General features: G+C 34.5%; 1 protein-coding gene across 1 annotated transcript in view; it reads left to right on the forward strand.

Moving 5' to 3' along the window:
- The first annotated feature begins 6,701 nt into the window (after positions 1-6,701).
- The window catches only part of LOC132724912 (uncharacterized), a 99,532-nt gene continuing 87,662 nt past the window's right edge, over positions 6,702-18,571 (forward strand). Inside the window, exon 1 of the mRNA XM_060709898.1 lies at positions 6,702-6,842. The gene's annotated coding sequence lies outside the window, so the exon portion shown is untranslated. The remainder of the gene's footprint in view (positions 6,843-18,571) is intronic.

Below are 18,571 nucleotides of genomic sequence, written 5' to 3' on the forward strand. Positions count from 1 at the left end.
TTAATGTATTTTTCTTTCATTTTTGCAAAACAACAGACAAGATTCTTTCCCTTCTTCTTCCTCTTTCATTTTCTCAAAATCTATTTGCATTCTGTTTCTTTTTGTTATATTTGGCAAATGTAGATCTACATGTTTTCTAAGTCATTGTAACGCAAATTATATAAAAATCAGAAAAATCGTTAAATGCTATTCAAGCTAGAAAATATGTACACCCAATCATTTTTATTGTTCTTTCTTACCTAAAATCATTTTTAAAGCCAAGTACTATAAATGTGTGAGTTCTGTTACTTCTATCTAACTGATAGTCATTCTTGTAAAATATGTTATTGTAATTTATTGCATCAGGGAAGACCCGTTGCTAATGTTGAGAGAACTTGTGGGTCAACCCTTTTGCCAAATATGTCATGTCATTGTATTGTAACTGTCTACATGTATGTATTTGTCTTATTTTTGGCAATAAGATATGTTTAAATCAGAAAGTGTACGCATTATCATGATTTTTTTGAGAGTGTACGCGGCACCATATGTCGTTTTTTTAAATAGTGCATTTATGTCATTTTTTCGTACACAGAAAAAAGAACAAAGATTGAAAATATGTTTTTGAAATAGATTCTACAATAAACTAACTTCCAGTCTCTGAAACTTTAAGTTTAATCGACAATTTCTCAATTTCTGTAACATTTCAACGTCGGGTGTACGCAGTATCCAGAATCAAAATCGCATTCAACGCGAAATACTGACGAGAAAGGGAAGCGTTGTGTCAAGGCATTTGAAATTCAAAAACTAGAAGTAAAGACATCTTCTTTGCAAAAGAAATTAAATTCAAATCTATTCTGATTGTTTTACATGACTCGTTTTTGTTCAAAATACCGGTTGATAAAGTGTTCGCGATGTCAGAACTTTGGTGATGCGCGCGCATGGTATGACCCCCTTGTTCTTTTAGTCGAGATAAACAAAGGATAAAAGTGTGAAAACTTTGGGGCTGAAATTTTACATCGAGATACTGAAAATATCGAAATAAAAATATCGAGATAAAGAAATATATCCAATATAGATAAAGAAGGAAGAAAAGCGGGACTTTCAAAATTTCATCGAGATAACGAAATATCGAGAAAAGCGATGTCGAGATAACGATAGTTGACTATATATATATATAAATATATATATATATATAAAAGCAAAAACGCTAATTTAAATTTGCCGTAGCTTTCGGCCTTGTGGGCTTCTTCAGCAGCATTTATTTTACATACAAATATATCACAACAAAACAATGGAAGTGACGTAACGTCAATGAACGACGCCCGCCGTGGCGTTGTTTGCCGTCTGCCGCGTTATTCTTTGGTATTAACTCCATATGGTCTATAGGTTCTTAATTTATTTTTCCACAAATTTTCTATTGTTTTTCTGTATTGGTCATTCCCGTATAGCTTTTCCAACCCCATTATTGAAAAATCATTAACTGTGTGGTCGTTCGTGTAAAAATGCGCCGCTAACGGATCGTTGTACTTGGTTCGTATTCTGGATAAATTTAGAAGGTGTCTTTGGTACAACGTATCCCCTGTTTCTCCAACATAAATATAACGTTCGCAACGCTTACAATAAACTGCATACACAACATTCGTAGATTTGCACGTGATCTGATTTCTATATATACTGCGTTCAAACGAGAAATCCATGTACTGCCTCAAACGAGAAATCCATGTACTTTGTTTTTAAATCTATGTACTGTGTTCAAACGAGAAATTCATGTACTGTGTTCAAACGAGAAATCCATGTACTGCTTTCAAACGAGAAATCCATGTACTGCTTTCAAACGAGAAATCCATGTACTGCTTTCAAACGAGAAATCCATGTATTGCGTTCAAGTAAGAGTTAAATCGAATACATATAAATGCTCAGTGCGTTAACTGGAGTGCAGGTATTAGTTACCTGCACTCCAGAGCATGCCCACTGATGGGCTCTGTAACACCGCACTTTGGGGTCAAACGCACTTTGGGGTCGAACCCCAAAGTGCGTTACGCACTTTGGGGTCGGACCCCATAGTGCGTTACGCACTTTGGGGTCCAATTTCGACCCCAAAGTGCGTTAAACAGGTACATATGCATTTTTCAACATCAGGCAAACGACCGCACTTTGGGGTCAGAGAAAATTTATGTTCATTATGTTTTAAATTATATAGTGTAGTCAAAGCCAATGGTAAACAAAAATCAAGGTATTAAATAGACACAAAACATGTGCCCTGAATCAATAGGGATTTAAATGGTCTTGATTAGTAAGTGAAGAACTTTCACAAAATAAATCACCAAAAAAAGAATTTGTATCAATGCAGCACGCCTCCAGATTCACGCTAATTTTCATGAAAATTTTGAAAATTCATTTGAATGTATAATATTGTGGAATAACCAAAAGGAAGCAATTTTCACATTATCAATGGCATTTATAACTTACGTAAATTACCAAAAAGTTGTCAATATATGCATAAATAGCCCTTAATGCGTTAGTAACGCAGTAGGAATATAGTTGTAAATATTGAAACCGCACATAACATGTAAAATATTACTTGAATCTTGAATCATTTTACATTTCCTATAATCGTAGTACATATTTCTCAAGTTTGATTTTATTGAAATATTTTGACTCATCTGGAGGCATGCAGCATTAAGCTTAAGATATGTTTTTTCTAAATTTTTCCATTTATTTTAAAATAATGTACACCTTTCATTCTCCATTGTTTTTAGCTAAATGCATCATATATACTCCATTGTTTTTAGCTAAATGCATCATTTTCCCGTTTGTTATTTACACATTTTACAGAAATATGATAGCCTTTGCATAGACAAAGGTATAAATTCTGGGTAATCTTAGTAAGACATTTCATTAAAAAATTTGCTTGATAATATTTTAAAATAGCCAAACATTTAGCTAAATGTGACACATTAGAAACTTGACTAGGTGAAGATGCGGCTTTAAGTAGTAGTCCGTACAGGCAGTCAAAAATATCAACTATTTAAGTAGTCGCACATTAAGAGCGAGCTTCAGAATAATGTAAAATTCTCACTGGGGGTATAGAGGGGATATGTGGGGTCTCGATCTCCCCGAGGTTTAAAAATAACATTTTAAAGGCCCATTATGCTTTTATTTGTTTTTCTTCAGCTTTTTTATTTTGATGTTCTTTTATATTATCAAAAAAAATAATACACATTGGCCAATTACCTGAACCATCTTTTTCATCTGTTGCTTTTTGACAATGATGAGTACAGTACTGTTATAGTGATAAGTAGTTTACATGTTTTATAATTATGGAAGTCAAATACTACATTGTTTTGACTACTTTTATGACAAATAATTTCACATTTATCGCTACTTTGTTCAGGTAACAAGCATCTTACATGTCTCTGATACCATTATTTTAACATTATAAAAATTCATCTTTCTAAAGAAGTATGTAAGATTTCCCATTAAAAAAGTATCTGGCGAACGGTTGTTACGGAGGGGAAAAAATATATACTGCATTTCATTTCATTCCTTACATATCTAAAATGGAGCTCAACATGGCACCAAAAGTTTTCAAGTAAATGACTGACAGAACGGGATATTTTTCGCAGCATCTTTAAACTTTAGGAATAGACGATTTCTGTACTAAAATATTTTGAACGGTGGCAAAAAAGTGACATTTGCATTTTTTTTTTTTTTTTTTTTTTTTTTTTTTTTTTTTTTTGTTTGTCATACATTTATTTTTAGTTTTGAATACATACTTTTTTTTAGTTTTGCATACATATTCTTTTTAAGTTTTGCATACATATTTTTTTTTAGTTTTGCATACATATTTTATTTGAGTTTTTGGTACATATTTTATTTTGCTTTGTTTTTTACTTTTTTCGTTCATAATTTTACATGACGCCATTGGCAAAGTAGAGGTTTGGATAATTACGCCATTTGTAAAACACCATTTTCAAACACTTCGCCGTCTGTAATTTACAGTACCCCATTTGCAAACGCCATTTGTAAATACCAACATTTTCATTTTTGGAGATAACACTTTTTAGTATATACATGTATATATACAGAGACATAGATATTATCTATGTCTCTGATATATACATGTACATGTATATACATGTATATATATATATTTTTTTTTCTAAATCAGTGGAATATAAGGACCTATTTAGATCTTTTATTGTGCATTATTGTAATACACCAGTCATTTGTAACCACTTCCCTTGCCCCCGGGGGAGTGCGGGTTAAAAAAAGAATCGTGTGATGTCTGCGCTGTTCCGGGGCATAAGGCAGGAATGTTATTATCTGAATATCCCCCGCAGGGCGAAGATTTTACCAGTGGTCGGCTTGGTTTAAAGTCAATGCACCTCCCCCGCTATACTCAGGGGGTGGGGTTGAGTGGTGCATATTCATTCACCAATCAACAGCCCTTTCCAAATAGACACTAATATAATAGTAGATATTAATCTTAAAAAAAAATACACTAATAATATAAAATACATATGATTTAAAAAATGGGCCGTAAAAGGTCGGCCGAAACCAGACTTGCGCGGCCAAAAACGACTGGGCCGATTCCAAAAAATGGGCCGAAATGTGACCAAACTACTGTGCTAGTTTTATACTCAACTATGGGCTGTTATGAGATGTAAAGGCTGTTTTGATTGGCTAAAATATGTACGAAAAACCAAAATTAAAAATGTACGAAAAACTTTAATAAAATATGAATGCAAAGCTCAAAAAAAAATATGAATGCAAAACTGAAAAAAAATATGTTTGCAAAACTTAAATAAAAATATGTATGCAAAACTTGAATAAAAATAAATGCAAATGTCACTTTTATGCCACCGTAATTTTGTTATATGAACAAATTATTATTATTATTGGATATTTTAAGTGGTAAAATTAATGAAACTTTTATCACTTTAGCATCATCAAAGTATTGACCGCCATCTTGAATTCCACCTCAAATATTTCAATATCGAAGATCGAAAATAAGTCAGTTCTCAGTATTTAAGCAGAACTCAGATTACACCTTTAGACCTCTGGAACCCAAAGTGCGTTGATATGTAGCATATTAACGCACTTTGGGGTCAATTTCTCGATTTTGACCCCAAAGTGCGTTAAACTTCGCACCGCACTTTGGGGTCGGACCCCAAAGTGCGTTTGACCCCAAAGTGCGGTGTTACAGGGCTCTTCTTTGCTGAAGTTTACTTATTGTGACGACAGAGAAAGGGAAAGCGAAAGAAATATCATATTCAGATGCTCGGTCACTTTTTTCTGGGACAACAAGGAACGTGTTTTTATGTTTGACTATGATACAAAAGAGAAAGAACTACCCCCCCCCCTCTTACAAATCAGATAGCCTCGTGTTTCGACTCTCTCTCTATTACTTGAACTTACACATTCAATATCCTCTATTTCTCTGTCCCATCACTAAACATTTTACATACATGTATCTAACCCGCTATTATTGTAAGTTAGTTAAATCACGGCGCTTTCAGATGTATGTCTGTTTTATGAATTTCTTGCATAAAAGCTTACTTTATTATGCTATCAAGAATTATTTTCCTAAAAGGCAGCCTGTGTTAATATATCTGAGTACTGTACATAATAATGTTTCTGATAGAAATAAGGTATTTAGTGGTTTTCAACCGCTAGTGACGCCGTGATTGGTTCACGCTTTCCGGGACGTTTCTTATGTACAACATTTCATTATATTTTTCAACGATTAGTTACAAATAACTCAATTTACCTGTCAGATGCACGCGCAATGTATATGAACTATTTAAGTTAAATCTAACCTGGATCTGTTGTTGAATAAATATAATAGATCAATGTATGTTGATGATCTAGATGGAATCTAAGCTATAACTTATAAGCTTTGTCTCTATCAGGTATAATGCAAGTTTTTTATTTATTGACAGACCTATGGTTATTCAAATATTAACACCATTAGATATTGGTCCAAGGTAAAATACATGAAGGTAAATTTGTGGAAGTAACATTTATTTATAAAAACTGTTGTAAATCTGCTTTCCAAAAAACAAAATTAATGTATTTTCTTCAATTCACCAATTCAAGTCCACTGGTATCATCAGGTTATTTGAATGTTGTCCTTGTGTTATTTAACATTATAGTTACATATACTTCTTGTCTGGACGAAGAACATTTAACTATGTATTGATTGTTAACCTAGTACAAAAAGATAAACCACGGAGAATCCATTGCATATAACCATGTTGAATATTGTTGCTGGTGTTGATACTGAATATTGACTCCTTGCCAATAGACCTCGTTTGCTGACAGATGTTGTATTGGATATTTTTCTTCCGATACACACGAAGTCCGGATTGAAATTAACAACCCAGCACCTCGTGTCACAGTTGCTTAGCAACGCACCTGGTTCGGTTTTCATCTGCTTGTATCGGCAGACCATGCCAGTTCGCGCGGTCACGTGACTTAATCTATCGTCTGCTTCGTATCAGTTTTCTTCTGGCGGCATTTTGCAGCTCATTTATAGAAGGTTGGTAAGGCCTGTACGCAGATGTGTTGAATATAAGTGACTTTGTTAGATAAATGGGAACAGCTTGCCGATGTATATCCTCATTCCGCCTGCTGTGTTGAAGTTTAATACACAGGCGATTACTTATGGGATAACTACCGCGTGTACTCGTCGAGAGGATCTTTAGTTGGTTTATAGGCCAGCATTAAGTTGACTTCTATCGACCATAGTGTTTTATCTGCATGAAAACTTCATTTGGAGAATCAAGGACGTGCTTGAAACAGCGTCGTCTGCTGTTGATATACACGGTGGATGGTTGTTATATGGAGCATTTCTCCTGGTAAGATTATAGATTTTAGTATGGTGACATTTTAACACAAGACGTTCTTGACAGGTATAGAAATAGTTCAGAGTATTAATATAACGATTTAATATTGATAAAGATGACGTGTTAAAATATCTAGTGATTAAAAAAAAACTTACCATGTTGTATCTTTGTCCACATGGTATGAATGATTCAGGATTTATTGTAGTAATGCGGGGACTTCAGCAGAGACTTGCCGCTGCATGCTTAAAAAGATTCGTTACATTCTTGTTTATTTTATTTTGATATACTGTAGCAGAGACATAGATAACTATGTCTCTGACTGTAGGCGTTAGTTGCTTACTAGTTGGTATATTACGATGTGTTGTTCGGGGTTTGCATTATTAATAAAAAGAACAGTTTGAGTTTTTTTTTATATATTCTCTAATGTCACATGATTTTCTATCTTAATAGGAAAATTTGAACATCCAGTAAAATATACGATCAATATCCCGCATCTGTTTCTTTTGAAACTTAATACACCTGAATGATCTTTTGTTCACGTGTAAAGTATTGACTTGTTTAATTTTATATAGAACAGAACGGAATATTTACAACATATGCATTTTCGAACCTCGTAATTTTTTTTATCAGAAATAATATTTTCAATGTTATGAAACTAAGATAAATATACAAATAAACGGAGTGGTTCGGGGAAAACATTATATTAAAAGATATGCTCCGGAACTCCCCCACAAACGTTAACAGTTGACAAAAATTATAAATAAAAATATAGATTGATTAGGCAACTTATTTATAATACAAAATAATGTGGTAAAGACGATGAAACAAATAGTAAAAATTAAATCGTGCCTTTATACCAGTCACAAATGAAATGCGTTTGAAACCTCCATATGCTATTTGGAATATGTCGTATAATTATATTCTAGAGAATCATTTCTCTTTCATCTCCCCTATGCGCCAGCACATTAGAATTGTTCCCGTATGTATATGTGTGTGCGTGCGTGTATGCGTGCGTGCGTGTATGCGCGATTTTCATTGAAATTATTTTTTTCCGAAATGAAGTTTAGTTTAAAGGCGATGTTCTTTCGTAATCAATCGCTCCGCACCCTCCTAATATATAAGATTTTATTTAATAATATTTTAACAAGAGTTTATATCCTTGAAAAATGGTTTAGTTAACTTTATTTGTATTTTTCAAACTTTCCTCAATGAAATTCTGGCACACGAGACAATAAAAGGAAATAGAATAAAATATAATAAATTATGATATAATAAAATAAAACAAAGAAAAATAGAGCTTATTCAAGATTTTCTGTAAATACATGATATATTTTCATCGAGTGGTATGAAAATAGATATGTAATAAGTGGCTGTAGCACATACCATGAGATAATATAAATACCGTATTTATAGAAAAAACATGAATTTTCTGTTTATTATATACTTGTTCTCTTTTTTTGACCTTACGATTCGAAAGTCTTCCACTTTAATTTTGTGCAGTGAAATATTTTTTACAGTGAAAATACGGAAATTAAAATACGCATTTTATTTCACCAATATTTCTATATACACATGTAATTCATTTACAAGTAATGCATATACCGTAATAAATTACTTTATTTAACGAAGGAAACACGATAGGATAATCCTATCTTCCTGGAGGCCGTAAATAATCATTTACATATATATTTTTACAAATAAGTACTTAAAACAACTTAAAACAAAATTAAATCAAACATCAAACTAGCAACAAAAATATATTCAGAAGATAATATAATACATGACAAAAGTTTTGAACAAAACATGTTATTATGTGAAGGCTGCTTAGTAACTTGTATTCGAAATAAAGTCATTTTTGAGAATTGCGAAATTTACAGGAATGTTATTCCACGCTCAGTATTATTACTGAAATGTGTTTTTGGAAAATTGAGATCTAACATAAGGTTGTACAACATAATTGCGTTGCATAAGTTGTTCAATTTGTGCAAGTCTTCAATATATCCTTTATTTACAAACTAATGGTATAATTTACATTCAAAACAGTCCCCCTTGGGGAATAACGGGGACTCTGACTTTTTGAATTATACATTCACGCTGCGGGGCAGTCAGATAGTAAAAATCTCAACCAAATAAATTCACGTTGCTGGGGGAAAGGGGGATGGGGCAGTCCAAAAGTAAAATCTCAACTAAATACGTTCACGTTGCGGGAGCAGTCAGATAGTAAAATATCAACAAAATACCTTCACGCTGCGGGGGCAGTTCAATAGTAACATATCAACTAAATACCTTCACGCTGCGGGGGCAGTCAGATAGTAAAATATCAACTAAATTATTCACACTGCGTTGCAGGGGACAGTCGGATAGTAAAATATCATCTTAATACCTTCACGCTGCGGTGGGAGTCCAATAGTAAAATATCAACTAAATATCTTTACGCTGCGGGGCAGTCAGATAGTAAAATATCAACTAAATAATTCACGCTGCGTTGCAAGGAACAATCAGGTAGTAAAATATAAAGTTAATACTATACACACTATTCACACTATAGGGGGCAGTCCAATAGTAAAATATCAACTTAATATCTTCACGTTTCGGGTGCAGTCATATTGTAAAATATCAACTAAATACCTTCACGCTGCGGGGGCAGTCAGATAGTAAAATATCAACTAAATGCCTTCACGTTGCGGGGGCAGTCCAATAGTTAAATATCAACTAAATGCCTCCACGCTGCGGGGGCAGTCATATATTAAAATATCAACTAAATACCTCCACGCTGCGGGGGCAGTCAGATAGTAAAATATCAACTAAATAATTCACGCTGCGGTGGAAGTCCAATAGTAAAATATCAACTAAATACCTTCACGTTGCGGGGGCAGTCAGATAGTAAAAATATTAACTAAATACCTTCACGCTGCGGGGGCAGTCAGATAGTAAAATATCAACTAAATACCTCCACGCTGCGGGGGCAGTCAGATAGTAAAATATCAACTAAATACCTTCACGCTGCGGTGGCAGTCCAATAGTAAAATATCAACTAAATACCTTCACGTTGCGGGGCAGTCAGATAGTAAAATATCAACTAAATACCTCCATGCTGCGGGGGCAGTCCAATAGTAAAATATCAACTAAATACCTCCACGTTGCGGGGGCAGTCAGATAGTAAAATATCAACTAAATACCTCCACGCTCCGGGGGCAGTCAGATAGTAAAATATCAACTAAATACCTTCACGCTGCGGTGGCAGTCCAATAGTAAAATATCAACTAAATACCTTCACGTTGCGGGGCAGTCAGATAGTAAAATATCAACTAAAATACCTCCACGCTGCGGGGGCAGTCCAATAGTAAAATATCAACTAAATGCCTTCACGCTGCGGGGGCAGTCAGATAGTAAAATATCAACTAAATACCTTCACGCTGCGGGGGCAGTCAGATAGTAAAATATCAACTAAATACCTTCACGCTGCGGGGGCAGTCCAATAGTAAAATATCAACTAAATACCTCCACGCTGCGGGGCAGTCAGATAGTAAAATATCAACTAAATACCTCCACGCTGCGGGGGCAGTCCAATAGTAAATTATCAACTAAATACCTTCACGCTGCGGGGCAGTCAGATAGTAAAATATCAACTAAATACCCTCACGCTGCGGGGGCAGTCAGATATTAAAATATCAACTAAATACCCTCACGCTGCGGGGCAGTCAGATAGTAAAATATCAACTAAATACCTTCACGCTGCGGGGGCAGTCCAATAGTAAAAATATCAACTAAATACCATCACGCTGCGGGGGCAGTCAGATAGTAAAATATCAACTATATACCTTCACGCTGCGGGGGCAGTCAGATAGTAAAATATCAACTAAATACCTTCACGCTGCGGGGGCAGTCCAGTAGTAAAATATCAACTAAATACCTTCACGTTGTGGGGGCAGTCCAAAAGTAAAATATCAACTAAATATCTTCACGTTGCGGGGGCAGTCAGATAGTAAAATATCAACTAAATACCTTCACGCTGCGGGGGCAGTCAGATAGTAAAATATCAACTAAATACCTTCACGTTGCGGGGGGCAGTCCAGTAGTAAAATATCAACTAAATACCTTCACGCTGCGGGGGCAGTCAGATAGTAAAAATATCAACTAAAAACCTTTACGCTGCTGGGGCAGTCCAATAGTAAAATATTAACTAAATACCTTCACGCTGCAGGGGCAGTCAGATAGTAAAAATATCAACTAAAAACCTTTACGCTGCTGGGGCAGTCCAATAGTAAAATATCAACTAAATACCTTCACGCTGCGGGGGCAGTCAGATAGTAAAAATATCAACTAAAAACCTTTACGCTGTTGGGACAGTCCATTAGTAAAATATCAACTAAATACCTTGACGCCGCGGGGGCAGTCAGATAGTAAAATATCAACTAAAAACCTTTACGCTGCTGGGGCAGTCCAATAGTAAAATATCAACTAAATACCTTCACGCTGCAGGGGAAGTCAGATAGTAAAATATTAATTTAAAAATTTAATACCTTCACGCTGCAGGGGCAGTCAGATAGTAAAAATCTCAACTTGATACCTCCACGCTGCAGGGACTATCGGGTAGTTAAATATCAACTTAATACATTCACGCTGCGGGGGCAGTCAGATAGTAAAATCTCAATGCTGATACTTGGTTGTGGTCTTTTAGGCGTCATTTCTCCGCTACCCTGAGATGGGACCGGGATAACAATAAAGGATGGACAATAGATGAGAAAAGTATCATTCCAAATAAAATTTGATGCATATTTTTTGATTAAGGAAATTAAAATGACGGCCTTCTGAAACTTTTTGAATTATTGTCTTTTTATTAGGTATTCGTATTTCACACGGTTAGCTACATATAAACATAATGTTTTTATTAATCCAGTTTCAAAATAGCATATTTTGACTGTCCATAGCCTTTGCAAATCGCAACTTTTCGGCCCCTTTCCGTCAGTCTCCGGATAAATATTATTATTATGAATAATAGCCGAGGATGCTGTACTTGAGAACTTTGGTGATAAAAAGTGCCGACAATATATATATAGAGCATTTTTACTACAATATTCCTCTCCCGATTTGCTTGACTGTAGAAGAAATAAGACAAAGCCGAGCGTGGCTCTTCTTAAGTTGATAGCATATTTTAAGCCTATGTTTTTGGAAAGTTCAACAAAACACAAGTTGATTTTGGAATGATATTAATACCAACGAACAAGTGCCCAGTTTTGCGCCGTGGGGATCTTTCAGGACAACTTCGTCACTGAACGCGAATTCAGTTATCGATTCACTAAACCAGTCTCTTTATTTGTCGTCTGAATTATTGATTGAAGAATAAAGAATTCAACGTTCAACATGAAAGGTCTTTGCGATATTGAATGTGTGGTTTCGCTATCAGGATCAGTGGAGGCTTGGCCATTTGTTACTGAATTTGTAAGTGGTATTTGACGTCAAGATAACTCACCACTCTTCGTATTGGTCTATTTGTATTATTTGTTTTGTGTTCAGTGCATTTGACTGGATCTTACAACAAAGCTATATAGAAACTTTTTACATTATTTCACCATTAATCAAAGTAAATTGAAACGAAACAGCCTATATCTTGTGTCCATTATATATTATATTTAATACTACTTAAATCCCATGACTTAATTCATACAAAACAGTCTGATATTTATTATACGCCGGATATGGCCGTTACATGTGTGTAAGAAATACGTACTGATTACTTTACTTATGAAGGGAATTCGTATTATGAAAATATAGAAGACATTCTTATAGTGGAAAGGCCTACCTTATGGCGTTTATTTTCATTTGCAGTTTTTAGACACCACGATAATAATGTTTCTTTTTTTATTATTTTGATTGTACATGACTTTGTATTTTATCAATTTCAAATAACAGATGCTAGAAATATCCATAACAGAGTAATATATCTTAAATTTACTCATATGTGCAATCTATCTATCATGCACATACCACATAAAGAATTTTATGTTAACCAAGTGGTTGGTTCCGGTCCCGCGAACGCTCTTACCGATGTCTTCCTTGTCATGTATTTGATAAAGCTCTTTATGATACAAATGAAGGACCATCTGTGTACAATAACCGGTGGGCAATCAGCCAATACTTGTCAAGTGGCGCTACACATGTTCAGTTAATTATCCTTGTTCTATGTCGCAACAGACGATAATGTCCTTCTACAAATAAATATAGCACATAGTTATAAATGTTAATAATATGATACAAACAAAATACGTTCCATACTTTGAAAAACTGTCATGCGACATAAAATTCAATCAAATAAACAACAGTGTACAGGGCCGGATGTTTTACAAATGTACAGACTTAAAAACATGTAAGGGTTTTAAATTTTCAAACAAAATGGAGGTTTCTGATGCATTTTTAAATTCATTTTACTACAATTTTCCAGAAAACAATCTTAAGGGCATGCAACAGCGTTAAATATCAGTCTTTATTTGAATATTAAATGATAGCTTCTGATGCATTTTCGGGTGCCGTTTTATAATACACGATTCTGCATTTCCCAGAAAATAACAGTCGTGGAACAGTGCTATATATAAGTACTTTTACAGAACTTTCACATCATTCTCGCTCCCTTAGCAGCTAATTGAACACATTGCCGAAAGTGAACGGTAGTGGACCATTCAGCCGACGCACAGGAGAGTACATTTTTGCAAAAATGGAAGATGTTAGTGCTGGGATTTTTGTGTCGCGGCGACATAAAGGAATCATTTTTCCGTCGTCTTTGTCCGCAAAAACTACTCGTGCAATTTCACCCAAACTTTATAGCTAAGTCAAGTTGTTACCAGGTGTGTGTTTTCATTAATTCGAAATTTCGAGTTACTTATCTCGAAATTTCGACTTACTAACTTGAAATTTCGAGGAACTAACTCGAAACTTCGAGTAAATTATATTGAAATTTCGACTTACTAACTTGAAATTTCGATTTTTTAACTCAAAATTTCGACATAGTAACTCGAAATTTCGACTTATTAACTCGAAATTTCGAGTTAGTAACTCGAAGTTACGACTTACATTGAACGACTTACATTGGTTGCCGGTGCAAGGATTGAATTCTTAAAATCTATGCATTCATTTCTTATTGAAAAATTTGACATAGACTTTATAGAAAATAATTTTTTATTACCTCCCTTTATTTACATAAACTGTTAAATTCGGTAATATCTTTATAAATAATGCTTTTTGGAATTTACAAAATTGATAAATCTTAATTTGAGCATCATATTTATGATATAAAACCATAAAAAAATTGTGTTACAGGATCTTTAAGTGGCGTATACGCCATTTAGTCTGTTTCTTCGTACTAATATCATTTTTATTTGTTTGGGTCGTCAGACCAAACAAATAATGGTAGCGAAATTTCAGACCCTGGTGCTGTAAATTGCAAATGCCGAAATTAGTCCGCTTTTTTGAAGCGGTTACTTCCCTTTATATGTACACTAACGCCGAAAAATTCAGGGGAGATCACTGCGTAAAGATTGTCAAATGACAGGCGCATTAATTTTCAAGCAAAATAGTTCCCGAATGGTTGAAGGTTTCTAATATTGTTTTATTCTTTATAGATATACATGCTTATAGTAAGCTCCATGATTATTTACATCTGTGTTCAACAACAGGTTTAGCGTCGAATTAATAAGAGCTACAAACCCTAATTTAGAATAATATGGTTTTCTCCAAGTCGTTAACATAAAACTTCACCGTGGCCGATGGGTTTGCACGCTCGCTTAGGAATCGAGATGTCTGGAGTTCAAATCCCAGTTAAAGGAACTCATTTTTTTAATTGTTTAAGTCAAATAAACATTGAATTGAATATCAGTGTTGCAATTAGTCTTATAGCCAATTTACTACAGTTAAAACACTGGAAAGCACTGGTGGCACTATACAATCAAAGCACAGAAGGCGCTGAATTTGTTTGGGTCTCAGAATGTAAGAAAGGTGCAGGTTGTGAGATTATATGTTTAGTGCCACCAATGCTTTCCAGCGTTTTAATTGTAGTAAATTGGCTATAAGACTAATTGCAACACTGATATTCAATCCAATGTTTATTTGACTTTAACAATTTAAAAAAATGAGTTACCTTTACTGGGATTTGAACTCCAGACCTCTCGCTTCCTAAGCGAGCCCGAAAACCCTTCAGCCACGGTTAAATTTATATGTGAACGGCCTGAAGAAAACCATATTATTCTAAATTAGGGCTTGTAACGACTTTTAACTGTTGTTTAACACAGATGTAAATAATCCTGAAGCTTACTATAAGCATGTATTTTTATAAAGAATCAAAGGGCTTCAAGTTCTTTGGTATTTTCTGATCTTTGCAATCTAAATCGTACTGTATATCTGTATGCATTTTCCTGTATAAGTTTATTTTTATGTATTATAATTCATTTTGTAAGGCACATACGGAATTCTGCATAACTAGAGTTGCATCAAAAAATCATTTATGTACTTTTTTTACGACAGCCACACTTTATCCTTGTAAATCATGGCTACTTCCTTAACAAAAACAATTAAAAAAAGAATTTAACAAAAAAAAAAAATTCCTCGACTGGGATTCGAACTCAAGACCTCTCATTCACTAAGCGAGCGCGTTACCACTGTACCACGGAGAAGTTATACACAGAATGTCTGAATAATATCAAGTCATTCTAAATTTAGAACTTCCATTGCATTCAGGTTTGTAATCCTTATTAATTTCGAGGTATTTTGTTCAGGGTAAACCTGTTGTTTAAAATTGTAGTAAATATTTTAGCGAAAATCCTCTCGCCCAAACAGTCCGATATGTAGAATCTATATATTCCACTACTCGGTTTGTGTAGTATTCGGTAATCTACATGGCTAAAAATAGTATTTTCATTGATAAAATCATATTCATCCGCGTAATTTGTGATTGTGCATTTATTGACAATTCTACAAGCCAACGCTATTGTTTAACTTTAAATGCGTTGTAATTTGTTGGATACTTGTAACAAAATAAAATATTTCTTTCTTTTAAATCGCTAGTTTTAAGCTGTTTTGAGAACTACTTGTTGTTAGGTTTGTCATAAACTTCTGTGTCAGAGATTGAATGTCCGCTTTGTATTTAGTTATTTTCGATCAGAAAATACCAGAAAACAATATTAGAAATCTTCGACCATTCGGGAATTACTTTGCTTGAAAATTGATGCGCCTGTCTTTGACCATCTTTACGCAGTGATCTCCCCTGAATTTTTCGGCTTTAGTGTACATACAAAAGGGAAGTAACCGCTTCAAAAAAGTGGACTACTTTCGGCATTTGCAATTAAGAACATTAGACTCTGAAATTTCGCTACCATTATTTGTTTGGTCTGACGACCCAAACAAATAAAAACAAATTGGTTTATAATCTCACAACCTTCATCTTTGACCCAAACAAATTCAGCGCCTTCTGTGCTTTGATTGTAACATGTGTTAAAAGATGTTTGTCAATATTCTATATTCTTTTATTAGTCCCCTACCGGTTTAACCGGAGGGGACTTTAGGTTTACCCTCCGTCCGTCTGTCTGTCCGTCCGCACTCACAGGACAGTAATTATGTGGCTAGAGGGACAATAGGTAACTGTTCTTTCTCTTTGATGTCATTCATTCCGTAATGCTTTTATGTGGCTATTTTCTTTTGTGTGGCTAAAATGAACAATAGAGAGAACAATAGAGTAGCCACATAATTACTGTCCTGTGAGAACTTCCGTCTGTCCATCTGTCTGTCAGTCCGTCCGTCCACAAAACTGGATCCCGCGATAACGCAAAAAGTACTGAAAATATTTTTTATGAAACTTGATATATAGATAGATGGCAGTATGGAGATTATGCACGTCTTTTTTTTTTCTTTCTATGTTGAAAATTCTGGTTGCTATGGCAACAAATAGTCTGAAAATATGGCAAATTTAACACATAAACTGGATCCAGTGATAACTTAAAAAGTACTGAAAATATTTTTATGAAACTTAAGATATGGGTAGATGGCAGTCTGGAGATTATGCACATCTTTTTCTTTTCTTCCTATGTTGAAAATTCTGGTTGCTATGGCAACAAATAGCCTGAATTTCAAGATTTCTGATTTAAATTTCTCAGCTTTTTCACTGTAAGTTCTTTATTTCTTAAGGTGTTTACTTCAAACTTTAAATATAAGTTTCTGGTCATCAACCACATCATATGTGACAAGGTTTACAGCTTTAGCACAAAAATTGTCAGTATTACCTCCCTTGAACTTAGAATTTTTATGAAAAAAAAAAGTTGTCTTTTTTAAATTACTTCTTTATTTTCTAACGTTTCTACTTCAAACTTCATATATATGTTTCTTATTATCACTCAACATTTTTGAGAAGGTTAAATACTCTAGCAAGACTATTTCCAGAATTATGTTCCCCTTGAACTTAGATTTTTTTCGAGAAATTGGTATTTTTCACTCCACCTTCTTCATTCCTTATAGGATATACTTTAAAATCCCACATTGTAATAATATGACAAGGTTGTATAAACATAATTTCCTTACTAGGCAGGGAAACTTAACACATTACTGTGATATAGACAAACTTAGAACTCAAAAGATATAAGTTCATTCATGTCATTCATTCACTGGTAAAATTGAATGGCCAATGGCCCATCAGAATGTTGCTGGGGTTCTAACCGGTAGGGGACTTATGGATTGCTTGCAATACTATGATAATTGCTTGTTTACTCAGACTTAGATTCACATTGTGTTGATAAAAGTTGATAAAAGTGGGACATGTTGTTTGATACTTGTTGGGAATAATATTAAAGCATCGGATTTTACAAGAAACGGAAAAATTCTCGTATAGTAGGCCCAACAAATTTGACAAAGGCCTCAGCACGCCCTATTTTGGCCACTCCGCGATACTTTACTTATATGTCCCAAACGTGAAGTATAGGATTGTTTTATTCACAGGCATGAGAAGAATATGATTAGTGAAAAGATAAGTTCGAACAGATAGGTTACAATACAACGTCTGAAGAACGCCTGAACGTACAAATTAAAGGAAGCCTTGTGTTTTTGAGGTCGGGCGTGTACATGCGATTGTCAAAGTTGACCACACTAATAAGTTTAAGGTTAACTTTAATCGATTGTCCAGGCACCCGGTTCTCCATCTCCATCGTACAACCGCACTCACTACAATATTTTTTATTATCTAAATTCTTGGTAACTCATAAGTTTTTGGCCATTTTAGTATAATGTAATTAGTCGAAATTTCGAGTTAATAAGTCGAAATTTCGGGTTAGTAAGTCGAAATTTCGAGTTAATAAGTCGAGAGTTCGGGTTAATAAGTCAAAATTTCCGGTTAGTAAGTCGAAATTTCGAGATACGTAACTCGAAATTTCGACTTACTAACCCGAAATTTCGAGATGATAAAAACACACACCTGGCACTAATGTTGTGCATATCTTCGGCTTTTTCTAGTTCAATGATTTTTGAGGGAGTCAATGATTTTTAGCTCGACTTTTTAAAAAAAAAAAGAGTAGAGGTATTGTTATAGTCCTGGCGGCGTTGCCGTTGCCGTCCGCAAACTTGTACCTGGATCATAACTTTTTAGCTCACCTGACCACGAAGCGTCCGTCGTCGTGCGTTGTGCGTCGTGCGTCGTTCGTTGTCAACAATTGGGTTGTTAACAGTCAAGCAGTCACAGTTTTGATTGGATCATTGTCAAACTTTGTCAG

This window comes from Ruditapes philippinarum, unplaced genomic scaffold, assembly GCF_026571515.1.
Source record: "Ruditapes philippinarum isolate M1 unplaced genomic scaffold, ASM2657151v2 ctg15_1_1_1_1, whole genome shotgun sequence".
In the NCBI taxonomy this organism is placed as follows: Eukaryota; Metazoa; Mollusca; class Bivalvia; order Venerida; family Veneridae; genus Ruditapes; species Ruditapes philippinarum.